This window comes from Taeniopygia guttata, chromosome 5 (assembly GCF_048771995.1).
Source record: "Taeniopygia guttata chromosome 5, bTaeGut7.mat, whole genome shotgun sequence".
Classification (NCBI taxonomy): Eukaryota; Metazoa; Chordata; class Aves; order Passeriformes; family Estrildidae; genus Taeniopygia; species Taeniopygia guttata.
The window spans coordinates 26847902-26874633 of record NC_133030.1 but is presented as its reverse complement, the minus strand read 5'-3'; positions in this window follow the sequence as shown (position 1 = coordinate 26874633).

Genomic DNA, 26732 nt, shown 5'->3' with positions numbered 1-26732 from the left:
TCTCACGAAAAGCCGGGATTTGATGCAATGCAAAACTGTTTTTTTTTTTAAATAGCCTCTTATATCGCTTTATTCCTTTGAAATTCTCACAAATTGTGAAGAAGTGTTTGCGTTATCTCTGCAAATGCTTCAGGAAGCCAGGATGAACTCTTCTATTATATTGTGAAACTAAATCCATAAAGCAGTCATGATGAGTAACTCGGGGACAAGTCGTAATTGGCCAGAAACGCACAGTTTTATCATCTGGAGGATTCTAGAGGGCTCAGCGTGAGTGAGAACTTACAGAGAGGTTTTCTCTCAACTGTAAAAAAAATATCTGTAAGCCATTGTTTATTTAATTACCTTTAATTTTCCACTTCTTTTCCATCAGTTGGTTGCGAAGTTGTGTGTGATTTAATTGTGAACTTCACAACATTTAAGTGCCCTTCTTAAAGCTGCAGCTCCTGCACTCATACAATTATGCAAGAAACTCAGGCTTATTTTTTTTTTATGAAATTTCTAGCCTGTGGGTTTGTGGATGTGACCTTAAAGACATAAACCTTAAATGCACACAAAGGAAAAGATATGAAGTAAATAGAGTAATCTAAAAATGCCTTTTTTTTTTTTAATGTCATATTGTTTGGGTTTTTCTTTTTGAGGCAATCTCTCCTACCTTTTTTTTTTTTTTTCTTTTTTTGCAAGCTAGGTATGATGCTAAACAGTAGGGTTGACAGAATACTAAGAAAAGGAAAACACAGAAATTAGATCTGGGTGCTCATCAAATTGTTACTGATAGGTGCACAGTTCATGGGATATCAGGTAAGGTCACATGCACAAGACTACCAAAAATCTAGCAGCCATCACAGTGCAGCTGTAACAAGAAGTGTTATGGTTAGTATAACTGAGATATTAGATATTGCACCATTTCTAATAAGTATATATTTGCCTTTTATACTTCTTCCTACTTTATTTCGACAGCCTTTGAATAGATCAAGTGAGCTTTTTTACTCTCAGATCAGCTTGCAGTTTGCTGTGATTTCTCCTGTGGCTGGGGTGCTACCCAGCCCCCTCCCTCCTTAGCCCTCCAATCTCAAATCTGTAACAAATTTTTAAACCCCCCTGAAAATCTCAGCTTCAATACTCAGATTTTCCCTCCTCCGTGTAAACTTTTACTACCAGCACTTTAAGCTGTAGAGGCCAAGTGTTACAGCCAAGACAGCCTGGATTTTGATTTTACCTTCAGTTAGTTTGAAGCAAGGAGTCAGCTTACTCTGAAAACAATCAGACCAGAGCTGCTTTTGTCCTTCAGATTTTTTTGATAGAGGCACCAGAAAAATAAATAACTGAGTAAAGCCTGTTTGTTTTACTGCTTTTTTATCTTTCTGGTTAACAAGCAAGTTGAAAGAATCTAGAATGAGTGATTTAAGTGTTATTAGAGATTCGGCATGTTTATTTTGCTGAGGAGTCAATACACACAGCCTAAAGTTTGTTTTTGAAAGATGAACTTTGGACAAAGTTCAAAGGAAAAATAATCATCAGCTGTTACTGTAGATGCACGCAGAAATTTTTCATGGTTTGTCTTAGAGCTCAGACCATGATGAGTATCTCACACACTGCCCACAGTGATCTCTGGGTCATGGCAAGGTGGCTCTGACCATTTTCATAGAATCATAGAATCTTTCAGGTTGAAAGGGATCTTAAAGGTTGTCTAGTTCCACCCCGCCTGCCATGGGCAGGGACACCTTCCACTTCCACTAGACCAGATTGCTCAGGGCTCCATCCTGCCTGGCCTTGAACACTTCCAGGGATGGAACATCCACAGCCTCTCTAAGCAACCTGTTTCAGTGCCTTGCCATCCTCACAGTGAAGAATCTCTTTCTAACATCTAATCAAAATCTACCCTCTTTCAGAATAAATCCATTATCCCTTGTTCTATCACTACATGCCCTTGTCAGAAGTGCTTCTCCAGCTTTCTTGTAGACTCCCTTTAGGTGTTGGAAGGCTGCTATAAGGTGTCCTTCAGGCTGAACAGCCCCAACCCTCTCAGCCTGTCTTCACATGAGAAATGCTCCAGCCTTCTGATCATCTTCATTGCACTCCTCCAGTCTCTCTCCAGAAGATCCACATCACTTTTTCTTTGGGGACCACAGAGCTGGACAAATCACTCCAGTTTCTCCTAAGGTACCATGAGAGCAGAGGGGCTGAATCCCCTCCCTCGCTTTGCTGCCATGCTGCTTTTGATGCAGCCCAGGATGCTGTTGGCTTTCTGGGCTGCAAGCACACATTGCTGGGTCATGTTGGACTTCACATCAACCAGTCTGAATTCAGCAGTTTAAGCCACAGACCTTGATTATCACAGACATGCCAAAAGTCTTTTCTTTAAAAACTGCACATGTGCACTTTGTTCAGACTTGCAATGCTGACGAGAAACGGTTCCTGCCTCTGTGCTACTTAGCTTCACTTCCACGTCAACAAAAAGGGCCCCCATTTGTGTATATGAAGAATTCACCTTCTAGTAGCATGAGGTGAAACATGAGTTTCATGTACAAAATAGAAAGCAATGGTATCATCAGATGCACAGCTAAATGTTTGAATAAACTGGTTTTGTACGTTGGGTCTATACAGAGATATCTACCATTATTTCCTTTCAGTGAAAGGAAATCTTGCTAGAAGCTTAGGGGAAAAATCCTCCTTTGCTTGTTGAGTCTTTTTGCACAAAGTTGACCCACACACCTCTGCCTCTGAATGTGATGTTTGTGCTGCTTATCACAAGTCATAGTTCAGTTTGTCTGGGTTTTCCACTTTCTGCTTGATCACATCACTCTGAATGCTTGTCCAATCCCCTTTGCCTAGTTTTTGTCCTAGGAGCACTGGGAAGTACAAGCCAAATACAAAGCCTTATCAAAGTTAGTGGAAAAGTCACAAAACAACAGGATTTGATGAGAACTTGTAAGCAGCTGCTAGATTTTATTTCTCATTGAACATTAATTCGCCAGTTTGGGAGAATTTCAGAGAAAGAAGCACAGTCCATGTAAAGTATTTATGCAGGGGCATCTCAAGAATAATAGTAATTGCTAACAGTTATTGTACCAAGTGTTCAAAATAAAAAGTTACATCATAACATGCTAGCTTTGCTACAGTTAGCCCATCTTGCAGCGCTGTTTGTTGAGAATACTTAGAACATAATCTGAGAAGATATTAGTTAACATGCATAAACAGTCTTCTAGCAACTTGTGTTAAAAAGAATTCGCAGCAAGTGCATTGGCAGGTCACAGATTAGGTTGACAGTGGAGTAGTCACATAGCACTTTCTCTTCCTCTGGTTTTTAGCAACAAAACTACCTTAAAAACTAAACCAAGAGTTAATTACTAGCCTATTGCTGGTTTTCACTGTGCTTTTGGCAGGAATGCTAGATGGCTGCAACTAAGAGGGAAGATAACCTGTGCAGCTTAAAAATGAAAGCTATAAGACCATTTCAGGCAAGACATACCCCAGCCTAAGAAAACAGTTGGGAATCTGTCTTTCTCATCAGTGTTTGAGCACAGGGTTATCTCACCAGCAGGATCCAGGCAAAGAGTGCCTTCTACAAGCAAATATCTTCCCCTTTCCAGGTCAAGGAAGGTTAGGGCATCACTCACTTCCAGCCAATAAGGAAAATTAACCAGACTGTTTAGATCACCAGTTGGGACCAGAGCCTGAAAACACGATGAGCATGAAGCACTCACCATTAAGGACATCAGCCTAAGTGGAAACTGCATTGCTTAACACAACAACTTCTGACTTTGACTGTGGATTATTGCTTTACACAGGAGTTATTGCTTACAGCAGCCAATGAAGCAGACCCCTGCTTACCTTGTCTCATCCCAAAGTGACTTTCTGACTTGTCAGCTGTCAGTTGGTCCAGCCAGGAGTGGTGCACTTCTCACTCTCCTGAATGCTCTGCCTGGGAGGCAGCTAGGGTGAGCTAAAAACAGCCATAGGAGTGCATTGTCCAGGATCTATATTCAGGTAAAAGTAATTCAACATTCAGGCTGCCCTGTTGCTTTTGTAAAATTCATGTTCTCCGGGCTGCCCCTAGCAGCTGAGCCAGGGAAGGCCTGTCAGCACATTACAGCATTGTGTCTGCAGTGGGATTTCACTGGAGATGCAGGCTCTTCTGAGAGTAGCCTTGAAAGGAGACTGTGTCCTGCTTTTTCTTCCCCTGATCACTTACTGCTTTGCTTACCAGAGACATCGGTTATTTCATACAGAAAATAGAGGTCCATAGCTCAGAGGCAGTAGCCTGGCCTGTCGTCCCAGAGAGCATGGGGGACCTGTGAGGACTCATCATTGTCTCTTACCTGCCAGCAGCTCCCAGAACTCTTCTTCCTTGGCTTCCCTCTCAGGCTTCCAGCCTTGTTAAGGTTTCGATATGTAAAGTCAGGAAGGTTGTCAGCTCCTTATGTAATTTGACCTCCTGCAAAACACTATTTCAACCAGTACTTCTGTATCAGATCTGCAATTAGGGGAGGCCAGAGAGCATTTTACCTTTCACAAGCCATGCTTGCTTTCTTGTTCTGAATATGCATTTGCTTTCAGAGAGCCTGGTGATGTTGCTGCTTCCATACTAAAGGAAGATCTGAGGAGTGATACTGTCTCTGGGAGTCAAGAGCAATGGGTTTCCTTACCTTTTTTTTTTTTTTTTCCTTAGGTAGAAGTGAGCAGTCATAAAGGGGACATTGCTCATGGCACTCAGGTGGCTGGCCAGGCTGACTAAGCATGGTTTTGGATCTTGTACACTGTTTAGAATCACAATGAGCTAGAGATTTTGTGCCAAGATGCAAATGGTCCAGGGAAAGGATCCTCATTTTTAAGCCAGCAGTATGACGTATCCTAGGAGCAACTGCAGTTCCATTATCAGATACAAGAAACTGGTTTTGACTCATTGTCTTTTTTTGTTAAACTATATAATTCCCTCTAATTCAAGCTGATTTGTTGTAATGTTGGTCACCCCTACTAAATTTTTCAGCTGGTGATTGTTGGACCATTAGTGATTAGGGATATCTAGTCTCCATCAAAATGCTCTTTTCCAGATGCTTTCACAAGAATTCTTCCACTTCTATTTTTGAGGAACTTGGGAAAAAATATAGAATTGGAAAACTGTGGATGGAAATTAAACCACTGAGTACGTTTTCAAGGACTGCTGAAAGGAAATGACAACTTTTTTAATAAAGCATTTCAGTGTGTCACTAACCTGATAAGCAAATAGAAATGCAGAGTGGCAAACCAAGGGCATGAGCCACAGACAAGACAGCAGCTACCAGGATGTATTGCAGACATATAGACATCTCAACAGCAGCCTCCCACATGTACATATATTGTGATAAGCAGCAACAACAAAAAAAAAAAAATTAAAAGTCAATTTCTGTAAACAATAAAACACCAGTAGGTGGGAAATAATGTTATTTTAGTCCTTTTAGGTGTCAATGGTAATTTTGGCACCTTGAGGAGAGACATCATAGAGCAAAGTCTGCTCCAAAGTCCAAGGAACATATAATGCAAAAGGTCACTAAGAAGAAAGGCAGGGAATCAGAGGACCTAAGGAAAACTACAGGATTATGATTATTCCACAATATTAAGTACTTCAAATATAAATACTGATTGTGGTTTTCAAAAATACTTCTGTAAATTTGTCCCCTAAGCCCTTCAATATCACTAGATACATAAACAGCCTGGAGTTTGAGTGGATGGGACATCTGAAAAGCAATTCAGTTATCTTAAGTATTTAATTAAACATATATTTGAGCCACCAGTTTGGGACTACCAGCTGAGCAGCATCTTGTCCTATACAGTAATGTAGCAAAAGCATCAGTGCTTGAAAGCAATAAAAAAGTAGTAAGCTTTGAAATGTATTAAACTACTGTAATCTTGTGTATTTATTACAGGTTGCCTTGACTTTACCCTGCTGGAAAGTAGCCCAGCATAGGCACAGGGACAAGGGAGGGATGATGAGTTGTGAAACAAGTGTTATGAAGGGGTGGGGAAGGGGGATCTAGGAGCAGAGCTGTGCCTAGCTTTGCATTCAAGAATAAGAGTTAACAGTGACTCAGTGGACAGAAAGGTTAGTGCCAGTACAGGTATTCAGAGTGAGTTTTCATGGCCTAACAATAAATAGTGTTAGTCACCTCTAGATTATCTGGGATTAAGTGTATCATGGATAAAGATACCCCTGAGATGACTGATGCTGAATTAGCATGGTCTTGTTCACACATCACCGTGCCACACAGCATTGCATCTTCTGAGGAGCTGTGGCACCCCTGCCATCACAGCCTCTGGAGTCACCAGTCCTTCCCGATGGCATGATACCTCCTTCTCCAAGCTTCCTTGGCTATTTCTGGGCTTCTGCTTTGACTGTGTTATCTCATTTTGCTGCTTTCTGGGATAATCTGGAGTTTAATGTGGCTGGGTTTTCAACACAGTGAGAAGGGACAAGGTAAAGATCAAAAAAAAGTCAATAAACCTGATAGACAGGGGAGGCATCTGCACAGCGAGACAATGCCCTTTTTATTTAGTCATCTCTTATAATACAACTACCACATCATAAATTCAGAGACACATGTTTCTAGAGAGAGGTCCTCACAGATATTTTATTTATAATTGATTTTAATATCTTCCACACAAGTCTTCTGTTGTTTGAGTGATAGGCAAGTTGCAAAATATATCACTCAAGACTTAGGGAATTGGGCAATTAAACATGCTTGTGTGTTCTTTGTGTTCAAAATTGATTAATAACGGTAAGATACGCCAACATTGTGCTTTTCAGCTAAAAGACAGTTAGATAATGTCAATAATTTCACAGATCTCATTGGCATTGTGTCTGTATTTGAAGAGCACACATAAGCATACATGTATTTTTTTCTCACTAGGAGGAACAGAGTGAAAAGTCTGTTTCTTTCAAAACTCTTATTAGACTATCAAGTAGATATCATAGAATCATAGAATATCCTGGGTTACAAGGGGACCACAAGGATCAATTGCTCCAATTCCTGGCCCTACACAGAAGAGCCCCTGCAATCGCACCATGTGCCTGAGGACATTGTCCAAATACTTCTTGAACTCTGTCAGGCTTGGGGCTGGGACCTTTACCCTGGGGAGCCTGTTCCAGTGCCCAACCACCCTCTGGGTGAAGAACCTTCTCCTAATATCCAATCTAAACCTCACCTGACACAACTTCAGGCCATTCCCTTGGGTCCTGTCAATGGTCACCAGAGTGAAGAGATCAACATCTGTCCCTCCTCTTCCCCTCATGAGGAATTTGTAGACTGCAACAAGGTCTCCCCTCAGTCTTCTCTTCTCCAGGCTAAACAGACAAACTGACCTAAGCAGTTTCTCATACAGCTTCCCCTCCAGGCTCTTCACCATCTTCTTTGACCTCCTTTGGATAATCTATAGTAGTTTCATGCCTTTCTTATATTGTGGCACCCAAAACTGCCCCCAGCACTCGAGCTGAGGCCACCCCAGTACAGAGCAGAGTGGGACAATCCCTTCCCTTGCTCAGCTGGTGCTGCTGGGCCTGATGCACCCCAGGACATGCTTGGCCTTCCTGGCTGCCAGGGCACTGCTGATTCACAATCCACTGTCAGCCCATGTCCCTTTCCTGTGGCACTGCCCTCCAGCCTCTTGTTCCCCAGTCTGTCCACACATCCAGGGTTGCCCCATCCCAGGCACAGAATCAGGCACCTGCCCTTGTTAAACTTCACATGGTTGGTGAATGCCCAGCACTCTGATTTCTCAAGATCTCTCTGCAGGGCCTTTCTGCTTTTCAGGGAGTCAGCAGCTCCTCCCAATTTTTAGTATCACTGGCAAACTTACTTAGTTTGAGTCTTGAGTCCTGCATCCAGTTTCTTTAATGAAGGTATTGATGAGCACTGGCCCCTAGATGGAGCCCTGCAGAGCCCCACTAGTGACCAGCTGCCAGTCTGATGTCACCCCGTTCACTATAACCCTTCATGTCCAACCTGCAAGCCAGTTGCTTACCCATCATATTATGTGTTTATCCAGCTGTGGGCTGGACATTTGAAGGATGCTGTGAAAGACAGTATCAAAAATTTTACCGAGATCCAAAAAGATTACTTCAACTGGCTTCCTTTGATCAACAAGGTGGGTTTCCTTGTTTTATAAGAAAGATAAATTTGATGAGCAGAACTTTCACCTTATGAACCTGTGCTGGTGGTGGCTGATAACCATGCTGTCCTTCAGATGTTTTTCAGTAACTCCCAGAATAATCTTATTTATATGATTATTATATTTTCAGGTCATGACAATCATGACATGACACAATTTAATTAGTTTGTCTTGCAGTGGACTTGAAAACACCATATGGAATTTGAATAAAAGCCTATGATAGTTTGAGAACATTGCAAAGTTCCAGGTCACCTTAGTGTCACTGGTAATATCAGTGGGGCTCCTGAAAACATTCACTCAGTGCTTGCCATCAGGTAGGTAGTTAAACAAGGAGTTGAAAGTTAACTGAAGTGTACAAATTTCAATAGGAGTTTGTATTTTGTCTATTTATGAAGCCATTATGCATCCACTCCCTCAGAGCAAGCTGAAGCATATTGTTTCCAAAATGATACACTAGAATTAAAAAGGCAACAGAAGGGATAGGGAATAACTTTCACCAAGAGGGAAAAAACCAACCTGGGGTCTAGGATGTTTCAGATGAAATAACAGAAACTGAAGAGGGAACATGAGGCCTGCTAAAGGGAGAGCAGCATGGAGAAGGAAAATCGAGATCATTCACCATCAAGTTGCAAGAGTAAGTACAGAGTGAAATGATTAGACAATATTTGAAACAAACAAAAAGCAATACTTTTTTTCTCAATGCATAATCACATTTGGAACTCATTGGTGCAAGATTTCATGGACCCTGATAGTATAAATGTGTTCAGAAAGGCATGAAACAAATCTACTGAAGGATACAACATCTGAGTCAGCAAGCAGTTTTACCAATGATTGCCAGAGGCTCATGGGGAAAAATCCTTCTGGATACATCCCATTCCTTACAACCCACCTTAAACATCTCAGTTGGGACATTTTCAGACAAAACCTGCTCTAGAAGACCCACCTTTGGTCTCCTTCAGTACTGTCATTTTTATGACTTCAGGAATAAAGGAAGCAGTAATATTTCAGTAAAGGAGAAAAATATCACTGCAAGATGCTTCTGTATTCATGAGTGCCAATGGTATATAGGCTTTGCTCTTGAATAAAGTGAAACTGCTTGTACTGTGGGTCAGGTTTTCTTCTGAGAATGAAAACAGGCCTTACATTGTCATTCATACCACATTTTTTGAACAAGACGCAGTTTATCTTTTAATAAAAACACTGTTCTGAGAGGAATCACATAAGGGGCCTGCTTGAAAGCTGTAGAGGAAATGGACTGCATGTGCCTGCTAAACTTAAACAGCTTGATCCTTGATCTCCACCACTGTTCCCAGGCAGCCAGCACTAGGCAGGAGCCAGCCTGGGGACTGCCCAATGGTTCTGGTGCCTGGTGTGGCTCTGCTGGGCCTCTGTGGTGGGTTTGTAGCCATCCACCAACACACTTCCATCCCAGGTAGACTCTTCCCTGGAGAAGTGGAGATCAGGGCCAGCCCACACAGCAGCTTCCACTTAGGGGCCACTGCTACATAGAGGAGGAAGAGAAAGAAAAGGGAAGAATTCAGAAAGCATCAGAGTCTTACAGGTTTATTTCCAGGCATGAGCACATCTGTCTGTAAACAGCCTGGTGAGTGTGTGTGAAGTACCACTGGTTCTGTGGAGGTGCACAAGAGAAAAAGGATGGCCACGAGGAGCTGCAGGGGCTGGTTTGCTGAAAAGTCACCACTCTTTCTAAACCCTTCTTCCTGACCCATATAAACTTAGAAGAGCAGCAGATTCCTCATTTCTGAGGGAACATCTGAAGGTGAAATGTCCTATGCACAGCACTTCAGAGACAAAGCAATGCATGTTACACAACAATGAAGCTCTATTTACAAGTGTCAGTCTGAAATTTGAAGCTTCCAGTTTGGACTTAAGGAAAGGCTTGTGTGCCTAGAAGCTTGTTGGTGTTTTTCAGCAATACTGGTTGATTTAATAATATATATATATATATTACCTTCACAACTTGCCCTTCTTTATCCTTAGACCATGGCAATGACAGCACTACTAAATATAATATTGAGATTTGGCAAAATATATTTTTAACTCCCTAGTTTCCCATGAACCATGTCTTCCCTTGCTTGCATGGGATACTTGCAGCTTTCTAGAGCTTCAGTATGAGTAAAACTGAACTTAGAGGGACAGAGAGTAATTATGTCAATGGATACTTCTGGGGAATTTCCTCAAAAGTTTAAAATCCTTTCAGGAATGCCTCCTGGCAAAGATGAGAAGGCTGGATATTAACCTTGATGGATAAAATGAGAGACCTCAAACTCTACATGCTCTCATGGAGAAGAAATGCCTCTACTACAGATTTAGAGAAATATTCAAGGAAAATGTCAAAATACATAAAACTATTTCCCATCCACCACACCCCTCAGCAATTATACTTTCACCTAGAACTGAAAGAAATTAATTATTCCCCAGAAAAAAAAAAGTTTTCCTGCTATTTGTAAAATGCCAAGGGATAGGAAGTTAGTCCCTTTCTACCATGGAGTCCTTAGAGGGGATCAGATAGCTTGTGTTTATTTATCTTTACTAGCATAACCAGCTGTCAGTGGATTATCTCCTTCTGTCATCGATATGGCTTCCTTTCACAATCAGGCAGCTGCAGGAGAAGCAGAGATTTTTTTTTTTCCCTTGATTTTTGGCTTGTTAGTTAATTGTGTCTCTCACTTTTGGTTGAGGAAGCGAACTGCTTGGTGGGGAACCTGCCCCTGAGGCCAGTCTGTCCTGCTTCTCTGCTATGCAACTGAAAAATTTAGAGGCTTCTTCTTTGTTTCAATGGTGAGACTAAAATGGCATAATCAGATAAAAAATAACATCATTTTGCACTCTCTGGCTCAAGATACAGCTGCCCCATAGATATGCTATGAAATTATACAGGCATGGCACCTTATGCTGGGAAGTGGGGGGATTTTCCACTGCAAACTAGGATTGTCCCAGATGTACAATGTTGACCACAGTACAGCAGCATCAACACCTGATTCAGATGAGAATGATTTGGCACTGTACACATTTTTTGGCACAGTTAAGGAAAAGACTGACTACTTCCATCCCTAGAAACTTAATATACAGCATCAGCATTAACACACTCCCGCCCTTAGCTCAGTCTGAATCTGTGTGCAGAGAGAAAACATGCACCTGGCTTTCTGCTACTGCCACCCGCAAACCTGGGATTAACATCTGCAGGGGGGACATGCCTGTGCTCAGCACAGAGTGTGCAGCATTAGGATTATTCAGATATGGGCCTTATCTTCACCTGGGAGAGGAAACGGAACAGTAATAAGGAGGCCTCCTCAATGCCAACTTTCCACATTGCTAAAGCTTCTTTCTGCATTGCGCGCAGTTGGATCACTTTGAGGGAGACCCCAAGTGGTGTGGGTGAGAAAGGTCCCTGTGATGCTTTAATCTGTGAGGATCTAGGATAACTCAGCAGTGTGTGGGTGGGAGTGGGGTGATACCTGGATAGTACCCCTGCTTTTGGAGTGCTCCACAGTAATTTGAAGGCTGAGATTCCTTTGCATTTTAAGGTGGGAACAGATCATCTCCATTAAAAGGGGACTAAAATGCTTCTTTTGGGACCAGCTGAAGCTACTCAATGCCAGGGAGATGGATGATGCTTCAAGAAAAACATCTCAATGGGTGCCACAATTCAGAAGTGTCCCTTAAGCCTCCATTTGGGATGATATGAGACATCTCAGTCTGGCAATGAGAGAATGCCTCAGATTCACTGCAGAGCATCTATTCAGTGAGAGGCACATAGGGGGCACTCAACATTCAGGGACCTTCAGATCTGAGTCCATTGGCCTCAATATGCCAGTACTGATATTAAGGATACAGCCATTTGGATGGGAAGTTAGCTTAAGGAATACCAGTGTTTGGAATGCAGGACTGTATGACATAGAAGGGACCAGAGAACTTCAGTTTGTGGAGGGGAAGTTGCCCAGGGGCACCTCCATGGTGCTGCCAGGATATTGGGTATGGTGGGTATCAGAAGGGCAGAGCTTGGAGGTCTCTGGGTATCTGGATCTGGGAGGGCACCTTGCAACTTAGATACAAGACACATATGGTGCTGAGCACCATCTCCCCCATGTCTCTGGCTTCTTAAATTGGGGAAGATCCATTATACCTTCATCCTCTATGAAACCCCTGATCCAAACAGTGCTTCTGGCAACCTTTATGCAGTTGGTGGGAGGAGTATAGGAAAATATTGAAGTCCAAATTTGTATGGGCTTTCTGTGTCTACACCCAGGCTTCGTGGGGCTTGGCCAAGGGGTGATAAACAGGCCTGAGCAGAATTCTTGGGTATGGCAAGCTAGTGTTTAAAGCCAAGAGAGTGGTTGGTGTTGTATTAGTTCCTGTGCTGGAGAGCAAGGTGAGGGCTTTAAAACTACAGTGAGGCTCAGAAAAAGTTATGGTGAGGCACTGTCATTCCTGACAGGCTTCTTCCTTCAGAGGTCTGATACTATGTTCAGTTCTGGGCCCCTCACTACAAGAAAGACATTGTGGCACTGGAGCAAGTCCAGAGAAGAGCAACAGAACTGGTGAAGGGTCTGGAGCACAAGATGATGAGGAACAGCTAAGGGAGATGGGGGGTTTTAGCCTGGAGAAGAGAAGGCTCAGGAGTAACTTTATCACTCTCTACAACTACCCAAAAGGAGGTTATAATAAGGTGAAGGTCAGCCTTTTCTCCCAGGTAACAAGTAGGACAAGAGAAAACAGCCTCAAATTGCACCAGGGAAGGTTTAGACTGGATATGAGACAAAAATGTTTCACAGAAAGAGTTATAAAGCTTTGGAACAGTCTGCCCTGGAAAGTCGTGAAGTCACCATCTCTGGAAGTGTTCTAAAAACATGTGGACGTAACACTTGAGGACATGGTCTAATGGTGAACATGGTTGTGGTTCTCCATTGATGGTTGGACCTCATGATATTAAAGGTCTTTCATTTTTTCCCCTCTCTTTCTTTTCAGCCCTAAGTGCAAGAATACTACATTTAATTACTCTCCTCCATGAAATCTCCCTTCTCTCCTGTCTCCTAATGCATATCCTCTCTGACATCCTTCTGTGTTCCCTTGCTCTTGTGTATGCACTTCCCTAGCTTCCCATGACTTTCTCCGCCTCCTTTCTCGACATTTTTCCTTGCTCTCCTTTTTGCTGCCTGTATCCCAGTGAGTGCCCCTTCCTCTCTTCCTTTTCCTCCATCCTCTTCCTTGCTCTCTTGCAACTTCCCTGGCTCCCAGATTTCTCTTCCTGCTATTGCCCCTCTCCAGCCCAAAAGTCTCAAACTCTCACTCTATTTCTGGGAAGACTGGCTTGAGATAGCCTGTGAGGGTGACAAACCTGAAAAGAAGGACTTTAAATGAGAAATCAAGAAGAACAAGCCACAGGGAAAGCTGAAGAAGTGAAGTGTATAGGAAGAGAGTACAAGAAGGTAAATAAGACCAGGGAGGCAAAACCAGAAAGAGGAACTAAGAGTCACAAATCTCCCAGACATGGTAGAGGGAGAGAAAAAAACAAATAAAACATCTGGAAAATGCAGCAGAAAAGATAAGGCTCTTCCTAGTTATCTGGCACTGTGGCAATGAGTCAGAATCAGCAAGTTTTTGATCTCCTACTCAAATGTAAACAAATATTCCTTCATCTTTATTGCAGTGGTGCCCAAAGGATGCAATCACACAGCACAGCAGGTTTATTTGCCCACAAGACACCTCGCAACCCCCGGCAGCACTTCTGCTGTAAGGCAAAGTCAAAAAGAGGGAGGAGAGTACAGCACACCTGCAAAGCTGTAAGGTGGATATCAGGCTGAGGGTTAATAACTGGTTGAGTTTTTCCAAGGTTTTTTTCCCACCAAATCTGAAACACATGAAGATTATCTGCTGGAAAGATGACACAGTCTGACCTGCTGGAACACTGCTCTGTGGAGAAGGAACTGCGGGTCCTGGTGAACAAGAATCTGTCCATGAGCCAGTAGTACCTTTGTGACCAAGAAGACCAATGGTATCTGGGGGGCACATCAGGAAGAGCGCTGCCAGCAGGTTGAGAGGTGATCCTTCTCTACCCAGCCCTGATGAGGCTTCCTCTGGAGCACTGCGTCCAGTTCTGGGCTCCTCAGTACAAGTGAAGCATGGAACTCCTAGAGCGGGTCCAGAGGAGGGAAACAAAGATGATTAAGGGATTGGAGCTTCTCTCTTACAAGGAAAGACTGAGAGACTTGGGTCTATTCAGCTTCAAGAAGAGAAAATGGAGAGAAAGACCTCGTCAATGCCTATAGTATCTGAAGGGAGGGTGTCAGAAGATGGAGCCAGGCTCTGCTCAGTGTTGCCAAGCAATAGAACAAGAGGCAATGTGCAGAGACTGAAACAGAAGTTCCATGAACATGAGAAATAATTTTACCATGTGGGTGACCAAGCATTGTAACAGGTTCCCCAGAGAAGTTGTGGAGTCTACTTTCCTGGAGATACTCAAAAGCCATCTGGACACCATTCTGAGTAAAGTACTCTTGGGTATCCTGCTTGAGCAGGGAGGTTGGACTAGATCACTTCCAGAGGTCACTTCCAACCTTTCCGATTCTGTGAAGATGCTTGCCCACAGGTGAGCTGTTGGAATTTATGATATTTAAATGATCTTGAGATTGTAGAAAGTCTTTGTCTTTCAGCCCTGCTGCCAAAGAAGAAGTTGTAATTTGTTTGTGTTGGTTTTTAAGGTTGTTTATTTTTGCTTATTTATAACATGTTCTGTCTGACCTGCAGCAGGTCTGTCTTGCAGGACAGCGTGTGGGGCTCTGCCCCTCAGTGGGATGTTACAAATATTATATACTAGAAACTATGTGTTCTACATTTACAATAACATGCTAATATCTATTACCTATGTTGAACAGTGTGTCCCCAGTCTAAACCAATAGAAAAATGCCAACACTACAGTGAAACATGGAAGGCATGAAGAAGAAGAAAAAAGGACAAGGCACATTCAATTTCCTCTATCTTGCATCTTTTGAACCCCTTATCTAGAATCCTAAAATTCTAATTTTGCACTCATGCCACACTAATTATTACTTATACCAAACACTCAGAGCTTGTAAGTCATTCTGTAAGACTGAAAACTCTTTTCCATGGACAGAGATCACAGACAGTGTCTCTCGGGGCTCTGTACAGGGGGATTCTTGACCCCCTTGCCAGAGTCCCAGACCTGCCAGGGCAGCCAAAGGGATGCCCTGGATTCCCACAGTGAGCCAGCCCTCACCAGCTCTGGTCCTTCTCTTTGGCCTGAGATACATCAAGCAGCTAGATATTCTGCTCTTTTGCCCTTTGCTGCTTGTAACTGAATCCTACACTGTTCCAAATAACTCTTACCTCATGTATTCAGTAAAGTCTAATCCCCATGTTTAACTATGTTAGCTGGAGAAAAGTGCTGGAAAAGTGCTTGTTAAAACTTATTGTATTCTTGGACTGTGAAGTCTGTAAGTTCTACAGATTTTGCTCATATCTTTGGACCCAATTAAAATGAATTGTTATGATAAATAACCATATGAAAATAAATAGTTATGATAAAGAGGGATTACCTTTGCTAGGTACATCTTTTCTATATCTGACCATATGTCAGTGTGAAACTGCCTCACTCTTTATATTTGTCAGGAGAAGCTATGTAAAGGTTGTATTAACTGCTATTTACCCTTGTCCTGTGGTATGCAGGCAATGTGAAATTCAAAGACAATTTAGAATGCTGTCACCAGTCCTACTGATGGTATTTTGCACTCCCTTTACTTAGTACAAAGCGTATTGTACTTCATGTGTTTAATTTTTTTCTAAAAATTAAGACATTAAACATATTTGCTTTTCAGCTTGCAATGCTCCATCCCTCTGATGCAGTGGTTCTGACTTCCAGGGGGATGCCTTTCTAGAAATGTTTGTGCCCAGCTGATCACTGTACAAATATGCCCTTAGGATCAACTCATAGTGAGTACCCTCCCTTTAAATCCATGTAAGCTGGTTATGAAGGAGAAGGGTCATTCAATACACTTTGCAATCAGTCTCTAAAGAGAAGAAAGTTTCCTTTGGCAGTAGAAATCTGTTAATTCCATCAGCAAGACAGCACAGATTGAGGCTGCTGGCACTTAATATATGTAAATTGTCAAAAAGTCTAAGCCACCCATCCACACCAGCTCTTCTAAAGGCAAAGCACTGTGCCCCATGTCTCTCAAATCCAGCAGTCTTGACCAACTCTTGTTGACTATTTCTGGCATGAGCTAGGGAAGCCCTTACACAGATCTTAACACTTGAAGGGATCACACCTGTTGCAACGCTGTATTTCAAACATGTAGCAGAAAACAGAAAAACAAATTGCAAGAGAAGTGATACGTGTTCAGATCTTTTCTTTTCCAGTGGCTTGCTGGTGGTGCACTAGCCAAATCACTGGATTTCTCTGCCTCCTCTTCCTTATGCAAACAAGGGGAAGTGATACTTAGTAATTATTAGAACATCCAGGGATGCAAATTACTGTGTCAATGATTACTGTTTGTTCTCAAAATACATGCCATTTCCCTTTATCCCATTTACAACACTGGATTAGTCACTTCCAATATTACAGAATCATAACCATTCATTCCTTCAGATAAAGTACTAAAAAAAAGAGTCTCTGATCTCCGAGAGGTGGGCCTCTATTTAACGGACGTGTATGTGGGATCGAGTTGCATAGATACTGGAGTGATGGAGGCTATTAAGCACAGAAGTGACCAATAAACAGCACAAAAAAGTGCATAATATGATGAGGATATAGCAAATGCTTTTCTCATGTAACATCTGATGGCTAATGAGTATTTGTAACTCATCTGCAAGAACAGCTTTACTTTCTTGCAATGATACTGATTACATCAGGAACTTCACAGTAGTACAGAACAGTACATAAATTAAAATCATTAGACTGAGGGGATACACAGCTATTAGCACACATCAGCATGCTTTCTTGAATGTGGATTTTACAAAGTAGGAAATGCCTTCAAGAATCTACCTACCTCTTTGTGGTTTTGCAAAGGTGTTTTTTGCTGCTACATGTGTATTAGTGCCAACTTCTCCCTTGTTGAATTTGGAATTATTAAAAAAAACACCCTGATCTTTGACTATATATTGTAGCAAGGGAGGAAAATGTTTTATTGAAGCTTGCTGGAATTTTGAATGAGCTTTAATCACGGAGATACTGGAGACAATTACTCAGGCTGTGGCTACACACAAAATTGCAGCAATTGAACTGAAGATTGGAAACTGATAAAGCAGTTCAAGCCTGTAGAAAAATACCTTTCTCTGCTTAGGTCAGCATGGGCCACACACCCCTTTCTTTGCAGGTAAGGAGGAAGTAACAGTTGTCATTCGCCTTGATTGTTACAAAGTTTGAACACCATTATACACAACATTCTCCAAAGAAAACAAAGAAAATACAGTTTAGATTAAGATTTTCATAAAGGAGATACCTGACTGGTTAAAAAAATAGATTTAAAATCTAGTTAACTATTGTTCTCTGTCAGACTTAGAGGAATTTTCAAGTGGGATCCTTCCAACATCTGTGTGGAATCCATTTTATGCAGTATTTTCATTAACAACCTGTGACGAGGGAATAAAGAGTACTCATAAAATCTGCAGACATCATCTAGCTGGGAGAGGATGCAAACAGTTTGGCGGATGGACTGAGAATTCAAAATGATGTTGCTAAATTGGAGAAAATCAACGACTCAGTAAAGAAAAGTGTAAAGTGCTACACTTAAGAGGAAGAAATCAAAAGCACAAAGAGAAAATGGGGACTAAGTGGCCAGGCAGCAGTACTGCAGAAAAGCAGCTTGGGGTGTCAGCCATGAACTGAAGTCAACAGTATGATGCTGTTCCAAAAAAAGGCTGAGCTAATGCAGAGTGCTGGATGCACAGTGCAGCATGACCATTTTGCTCTTCCTGGCCTGGAGAATGACAGACACAAACGGAGGTTTCACAGGCCAGCAGCAAACCTGAGAAGAGGCTTTGGAAGTCTAAGGAGGTTTGTTTAACATGGGCAGGCCTAGAGAACAATACAGTAACCATTGGCTTCTGGCTGATTGCTGGGAGTGGAACAAATAGAGGTTTCTGCTTCAAAACAGAGACCCCAGGAAGTTCTGAAAACCCCTGCCATTTAGGCATAAGGGCATGAAGTCATAAAGCTACAGAGGTGGCTGTGCACAGTGTCCTTCACCATGCTGTGGCCAACTTCATCCAGGGATGCTCTAGGTAAGATCAGGCCTGACAGTGAGCAGCAAATGAAGGATGCAGATGGAAACAAGCTCAAGGCACCTGCTCAGACCCCAGCTGAATCATGCCATCCCAGAAATGAAGACAAAATTACTTATTTTGCTGTAAAGCCCTCAGATGCCAACATTTAATTTGACAGTGAAAGCAGAGCAAATTCCTCCTACATACAAAGTTAAGGAGAAACCCTGTGGCAGCTGGCAGTAAAAGGCCATGAATTATGTCCCTGGCCTTTCCCATTGAGCCATTTCTAAACATCCTGGTGAGGAGATCCTGGGAGGGTTCCAGGAGGCAATATAAAGTGCCTAAGTCCTTGTCAGTGCAAGCAGTCCCTGCTTGTCTGCCTGTATCCATGTGGACACTTTTCATTTCAGTATCTACTAGTCTCTGTTGTGATTTAAATGGGAAAAAATTGACAATATTTTCCTCCATGTTTTCAGTTTTCTCTAGAGCTGGCTGCACTTTCTTCAAATACCAGAGCTTTGAATTTCATTGAGGAAAAAATAAAACAAAAATGCAGAAAAATTCTGAAACCCACTGAGTTTTTCACCCTGTTTCTCAACCAGGAGAAGAAAAGCCTAGCAAATGCTAAGTGACAAATATGGGTTTTCCAACCCCCACTGCCCAAATCTAGTAACTAATATCTTCTTTCTTTTGGATGAAATAGGATTAGCAGATACTGGTCTTAAAAATCGATCAAGAGACATAGGTTTCTCAAAAAAGCTGGGAAGTTGAGAAGATCCATGGAGATCCATCATTACTGAGGAAGCTGTGTCCCCTGCAGTACACCATAGGTGGAAGGATTTGAGAAAACTGAACTATCCGGTTTGCTGTGGAGTGGGGTGGAGATGAACAAGAGCATTGTGGCTGAGCAGGTAGAGGGATGGATGGGCAGGTAGTGGGAGTTGAGACTAATTGGACTTGCTGCACTGAGGAAAATTTTCACCTGTCCCTGTGCCACAACATCTCCAACTATAAAATGAGATGAGCCTAGCTTTTCCTTATAAATAAATCTAACTATCTTTCTTTATGAATGACTTTCCTTATAAATAGCTTGCCTTATAAATAGCTTGCATGGCAAACACTACATAGGACATAGCAGGCTCTGTGGCATTTTTCATAATAAACACATTTCTAAACCCAAATAGCTCAGTAAAACAGTTACAGATGCTATGCTACTTAAGGGAAGCATGTGCTTTCAAAATGTGTTGTTAGGATACAAACCCAATTCATTGGACTGATTTAAATGCATTATCAAGCAACTAACCTGCAGTAATTGCAAAAATCTAATTACAAAATTAAAACTATTATCAATGTACCCCTCAATGTTCATGATACTACATCTATTTTATACAGAAATTCATAGTATCTGAAGCATCCCATAAAATAAACAATATAATCGCTAAGTAAAGAAGGAGTTGTTTTTTGCAAATCTTTTGGGTTAGAGTTAAAATAAGTAACTTTACCGATTAGTCACAGAGTGTTTGCTTACTCGGGCTGGAAGCCAGTCCATGTCAGCACTCCCTGGAGTAAATCCATGTGCAACAGCCCAGTGTCACAGAGATGCCCCAAGTGACAGTGACTAACAGTGCAAAGGGGTGTCTTGTGATCCCAGTTCATGTGCACACAGGACAAGACCCACATCTTCCAACACTTACGAAGACAAGCTGCAACATCAGACTGAGATGGTTCACCAGGGAAACTACTTCACTTGAAAGACCCCATCTGCTCCCCAGTCTTGAAACATTCTTGCCATTAAGGGGATTCTTGCATGGTGGATCTCCTCCTCTACTTGTAGATTGCATACGTAGATTGTATGATTGTATGCTATACATAGATTGTAGATTATACGCTGGGCAATGCTTATTGGTGACCCCAACATGATGCCATTTGTTGGAGGAAATAAAACACATCAGTCCATTTTGTTTATTTCTGCCAATGACCAGACAATGATGATTAGCTGGGAAATGTTTGAACAAGCATTGGCAAGTCAGTGCCTCTGCAGTGTGGATACTTTGGGATTCTTCCTGACTTTGTCTGGGGCTTCAGAAGACAAATTTGTATCAGGGCCATCATCTTCCAGGAACTGCTTTTCATTTCTGAGAATTTCCAGGTGCTAAGACTGATGGCTGAGGTGGTCGCTGGTGGAGCAGGCAGAGAGGATGAACTTGACCTAATTAGTAGGAACATGCTGATCTTGTCTAATATTTCTGACAAAGCATTCAGTGGTTTCATTTCAGTTAGAGTCAAAGAAACCTTCACTTCCACAAGATAAACAAGTCTCATTTAAATTATCTTAAGGCAACCATGAAGTTCAGTTCTCCAATCTTGTCAAAACAAGGGTCTTCAACCAGGTGCTCCTGGTACCACCTATCAACAGAACTATTTCTCTATACAGGCAGTTCTTTGTGAAACTCGGGTTAGCCCTTTCACAACACCCTCTTAGCACTTTCCAAGAGCCATTTAGCACTTAGCACAGCAAGCAATATGTGGCCAAGAACAGGGGAAAAGAAGAGGAATATATTAGGGCCGACTGCTGTTCAAGGGAATTTTCTTATTAAAGTAGATTATAGTATCAGAAATAGTAATTGGATACTGTTGTGGGGAAAAAAAAAAAAAAAAAAACAACCAAAAAAAAAAACCTCACCAAACCAAACCAAACAAAACAAACCCCAAAAGCAAAAGCAACAACAAACCCCAACCAGCTTTCCAGGGATAAATTTCTCCAGACTCTGGTTCTAACTACTCTTTAACCAAATCAAAATCTGCAGTCACCAGAAGCTCACTGGAATCTATGTCTTTGTTCAGTATATAATTTTTTTTAACTTAGTTTCCATCTCTTGAAGAATTTACCAATTATCCAGATATTTCCCCCTCTAAATAAGTATGCACCACAACTGAGAAACTGCCCATGGAGCATCTGTTAAAAAGAATAGGGTGTTTGGTGAACTGTTCCAGGATTAGCTGTTCCTGAGCAGCTTCCTGTTTCTATCATTGTCAGCTCTAGCATCCATGATTTGGACTTCAGACTGAAATCTTCCATGTCTGATGCTCCATTTGCTGCACTTCGCTGCAGTCTCTGCAGTGCTTTGTGGCTGGAATAGATCTGTCCATGCTCTCTCTGGAGCAGACAGCTCAGCCCTTACATGCATTTTATAATTCTTTATATTTCCCAGCTTATATACAGGCAATTTTCTGTGTAGTTCCTTACCAAAAACAATACACAGTATGTTCAGTTTCACCATGTTTCTTGCAGATTTTTCATAAGTTGGCATCGCTTTATAGATCTTCCACTGATTTCCACTTCTGTTTCTATGGATGTTCTTTCCTCTGCATGACCTGGAGACAGCTTGGCAACCCAAGGCAGCCTAAAGAGCTACTTCTATGCAGAAACTGCAGGTCCTAGAGTGTGCTGAGCCAACATCAAAGATAAAACATTAAAGATACTGACACAGCAATGGCACTGGCAATCAGCTCTTGCACGTGTGAAGAATCTGTAAGGATGCCCTTATGCAGCTCCTTTTCTATCCATCTAATTAAGGTGATCTGCCACCATTTTGCATCACTTTGTCAAACGTATGTTCGTCAGCGCAGTCTGCTGTCACCAAGAACATTAATGTCTGTTCGACTTCCCATGATCTGCTAATTATCCTCTATCTGATACAACTTTGATCACTTCTTGAATATGGGATTTTCCCTTTAGCCAAGCACTAAGAATGCTTTATAAATCCTAGTTTTTACAAGGGTGGGGAGCTAACCTGAGTTAACTCTGAACTTTAGTTTTCTAGCTTTTTTAGAATTTTGTTTTAAGTACTGGGTGGTTTGGCAAAAGGTAGGTGTTTGATGCAATTCAGAACATAAGTCAAAAGACTGCAAAAGTGGAAAGAATTAATTCCTTACTTTTCCCATCCTTCTGCACTGCAAACCCAGGCTCCTGCAGGGAACAGATGACATGACACCATCAACATACTGATGCACAGTGAGCAGTAGCACTTCTCACGGCACGGTCACCTTGCTGCCAGGGCCGTGGAGACAGACTGGAGGCAGCTGCCAGCTAGCAGCTCCCAACAGTACAGCCGTGGCTGCTGGGGGTTCGGTGTTGGGTATTTCCCCAGCCTCTCAGCAAGTTTGCAGTTGGCATGAAATGTCATGCTGCTCACAACATTCCACTTACAGACCAAGCTGCCAGTGGAAACCAGCTCCACCGTTTAACCGCTCTTCTAAGTGACAGAGTCAGCTTTATTTAGTAGGGAAATAGTCAGCTTGGACAGATAATTATAATCTCAGTTATCTCCTCCTTGAAAATCTTCCTCCGTGTTTGTATCTTGGACCTGTTTTGGCATTTGGACAAGGCTGGTGGTCGTCTATCAGTGCAATGATCCAAAGATGTACAGGAACCCCTACACAATGGCTTCTCCTATAAGAGGCAGTTTTAGTGTCGCCTCTGTCCTGCATCCACCAAGGAAAGCTTCCTTCTTGGATGGCCTAGTGAAACCAGTACGTTTTGAGCTGAAGTTGAAGAAGTGGCCGCTTAGCCAGAGCAGCCATTCGAGGACTTCTCTTCAACGGCCTTGCTTAAGGATGGAGGGGAGGCAGCTCCTCTCCGCTGGAATGGACAGCACGAGACAAGGGCTGGGCAGGCCTGACGCCGGCCCTGCAGCTCCGCCGCGCGAAGCCCACCCGAAGGTGTGACCCGGGACACCCGCACTTCCCGGTGTTTCCCGGGACACCCGCTCTTCCCTGCGTTTCCCGGGACACCCGCTCTTCCCTGCGTTTCCCGGGACACCCGCACTTCCCGGCGTTTCCCGGGACACTTGGCCCGGCTGCCCGCGGGAGCGCGCACGGCGGCGCTCGCGGACCCGCCCTGGCCCGCCGTGGCCGCGGCGGCGGCGCCCTCTGGCGGCCGTGCCGGGTGCGCGCGGCTCCGCGTGCGGCGGCTGCCCGGGCCCGCCCGGCGCCCCTGCTCCAGCCCGGCACCGCCGCCCCGGCGTCCGGCGCCCGCGGCACTGCGGCGTTCCGGGGCTTCGCTGTGGGCTCTTTGCTGTCTGGGTTTCTTTCCTGACTGAAATGACATTAAAGACCAGCGGGTTTTACAGGAGAGATTGCGCAAACTTTCCGGAAAATCACCGGTAACTGCGGGGGGGGGGTTGGGGGAAATACATCGGAGGAGTGGAATACTCACCTCTCCTTTTACGGCCTGGACAGTGGGTCCGCCGTATAGGTTTATCTACAAAAACAACCTCGGCCTCGAGGTTTGGCTCAACACTCACGGTGCACATGGTGCGGACACTTGCACGGCCATGGCTACAGCATAGGCACGGCATAGCCACAGCATGGCCAATGGCACAGACAAAGCCACAGTGACATTACAGGCACAGACAAGGACATGGGCACAGCATGGTCAAAGCTACAGCCACAGCCATGGCATAGTCATGGCTGCATCCAGGCTATGGACAAGGACACTTGTCATCGCCATGTTCATGGCCACAGCCACAGCATAAGCATAGCCAAGGACATATCACAGACTAAAAGGCCATGGGCAAAAAGGCACTTGGCCTTAGCCACAGCACAGGCGCAGGCAAGGACATGGACGTAGGCAAGGACATGGACATAGTCATGGCCATGGCCAAAATGCCATAGGCACAGGCACGGGCCAGGGCCATGCCACCAACAAGGCCACATGCACAGACACGGACAAGGGCACGGCCCTGGCACAGGCGCGGGCACTGGCACAGGCAACAAGTAACACAAACACGGGCACGGACAGGCACACGGCACGGTCAAGGATAAGGATGAGGACAGGGACAGGGACACGGACAGGGACAGGGACAGGGACAGGGACAGGGACAGGGACAGGGAGCCACCAGCACGCGGCAGTGCCGCCCGCCCGCCGCCAGGGGGCAGCGCTGCCCTCACGGGCCTGGTCCGCGCGGGGCGGGGCTGATGGCGGCCCCGCGGTCCGGGCAGCCCGGCCGGCCCTGCCTGTCCCGCTCCGCTGCGGGATTCTCCGCCGAGACCAGCGGCAAGGAGTGAGTGGGATTGGGGTCCAAGAGAGAAGATCAGATCATTTCAAAAGAACGGAGGAGCGAGAGACGGGGCAAATAAACAACTTCACGGCTTTCCCTGACTTTTCGAGTGGAAGGGGAGTATCTGTGGGGTCGGCGAGGCTCTGGCACACACGCCTCACCCGCGCAGGCGGTGGCGGGTTTCAGGACTAGAGCAGCTGTCAGTAGATTCCAAAACAGCAAGTTCTGTTTTCTTTTGATTAAGAGATCGAGTGCAAAGGGCCAACCACCAGTCAGTTTGGGGGGAAAAAAACCCACAGAAACAAAAGGGAATTGAAGCAATCCGTATCTTTTGATGATAAGGGTTAGGTAGCACAAATGTCATCCAAATTGCTGAGCATACTGCTATTGCCTGTGTTGCGCTCACGGGTCAAACGCAGTGTGAAGTCAATGAGAATACCCAACTGCCCGGGCATCTTGGCTGTGTTAGAAAGACTTGCTGCTCTCTGCTTCCTTAGAGCTAAAAGAAAATTCAATTTGTTGTGGAGTTGAATGCTTCATCCTCCTCCCTCCCAAGCTTGAAAAGGTGACAGATGTTTCCTCAGTGCCTGTTATTTTAGACACCTCCATGATTTATATATCTCTGCAAGCCTGGTGGGTGGAATTGCATGTCACAGATGAGCTGAAAATAACTTGTATATATATGCTCATATACAGACTGGTATCTATTGGCCCAAGTAGGAAAACTCTAAATTGAATCACATGATCATCTGCCTGGCAGATGCATTAAGATGTACTGATGGAACAATGGTGGGTTAAAGTGAAGTTGAAATGTTCAGTGAAGAGCACTGGCAAGGCCTCTGCAGTAACATTGTGCACAGCAGAACCACCATAGCTTAGCCCTCGTGATTGTTTTCCTAGGACATGCAGTCACGTATAGAGGAAAAATTAATATTTAGAACAATATGCAATTCCCTGTGGGATCATGGAACTGGACAGGCTGCCTTTGGCCTCTGCGTGAGAAGTTCGGAAGATACCTGGAAAGGTGGTTGCAGAACTTCATTTGGATGTGTGGGTCCTTCTCACTAGAAGCAGTACTTGGGGAAATTCTGCTGTGGGACCTTGGAGTGTCAAGCTGTTAACACCTGGTCAAGTATTTTGGGATAGCCTGGTGGAAGAGGCAGACAAATAAATATGTTACATCCACACATGCCTAGCAGTCCAAAAATCTGTTAGGTGGCACTGTGTATGGCACACAGGCACATACCAGGCTGAAAACCCAGTGTCAAAACTAAGATGTAGGGGAATGTTCTCAGGTGAACTTCTAAAAAGCAAAGGTTTGGGCTTCCCTCCATCTGCAGAACCCAGGGAGTTTCACCCAGCTGCTTATTAAGTTTTCCCCTAAGTGTTGTCTGGCTTCCTTTGGGTACAGCTCAGAACCAGCATTCTCTGGGAGGCAATAATATTTTCCAAGGCTGGGCCATTCATCCATGCCAGCCTCTAGAGAATATGGAGAAGCTGTGCAGAAAAGGCCCTGGGCGCACTTGTCCACACCCTGTAGCCCGCAGTAGACATTCACATCCTGCCAAGGTAAACTGTGTGAATGGTGTGCCTGATTCACAGCCAGGTCTGCAGCAAAAGCAGTGAGTGAAGAGTGGCAGAACTTTAACTCCTTGCAAGGGGCTGAAGACAGAATTCGCAGCAGACGACCCAAATTCTTGGCGGGAGCGTGTATCTCGCAGGGTTTCCTGCCAGTTTCTGCTGTACCACATGTCATCTCTGCACTTAAAGCCTTTTTTGTTCTGGGAGTTTTTTGTTGAGTTTGTTTTTTTTTCCCACTCAAACATCACCTTCAGGCATTTGTTTCCACTTACCTGAGTGCTTCCCAAACACTGCGCTTAAACTTAGTGTTGTCTAGTCCCCTTTGATCACCAATATGTGATGACTCAGATCTGGAGCCTAAACCACTGCTTTCACTTAGAAATTGTTCAACCTACCTGTCTAATTCCTCAGAGATTATCTGGATTCAGCATGTGCTCCTTTCCCTTTTGTCAAAGCCGCATGACTTCCACTTTTCCCTTGCATCTTCCAGTTTCTCTGTCCCCGTGGTTGTTTGCTGTTCCTTTTCCTTTTTTTGAGTCTCTCCGTCACAAAGCGTCACACAAAGTGATATTTTCAGATATGGTGGAGGTGATGGGGATGTTAATTCTGCTCTCAGAGGTTCCTTCAGAAAAAAATCTATTTTTTAAACACCCACAAGACAAAACAGTTTAGTTTTTAAGCTGACAAACAATTTGTCCGCAGTCA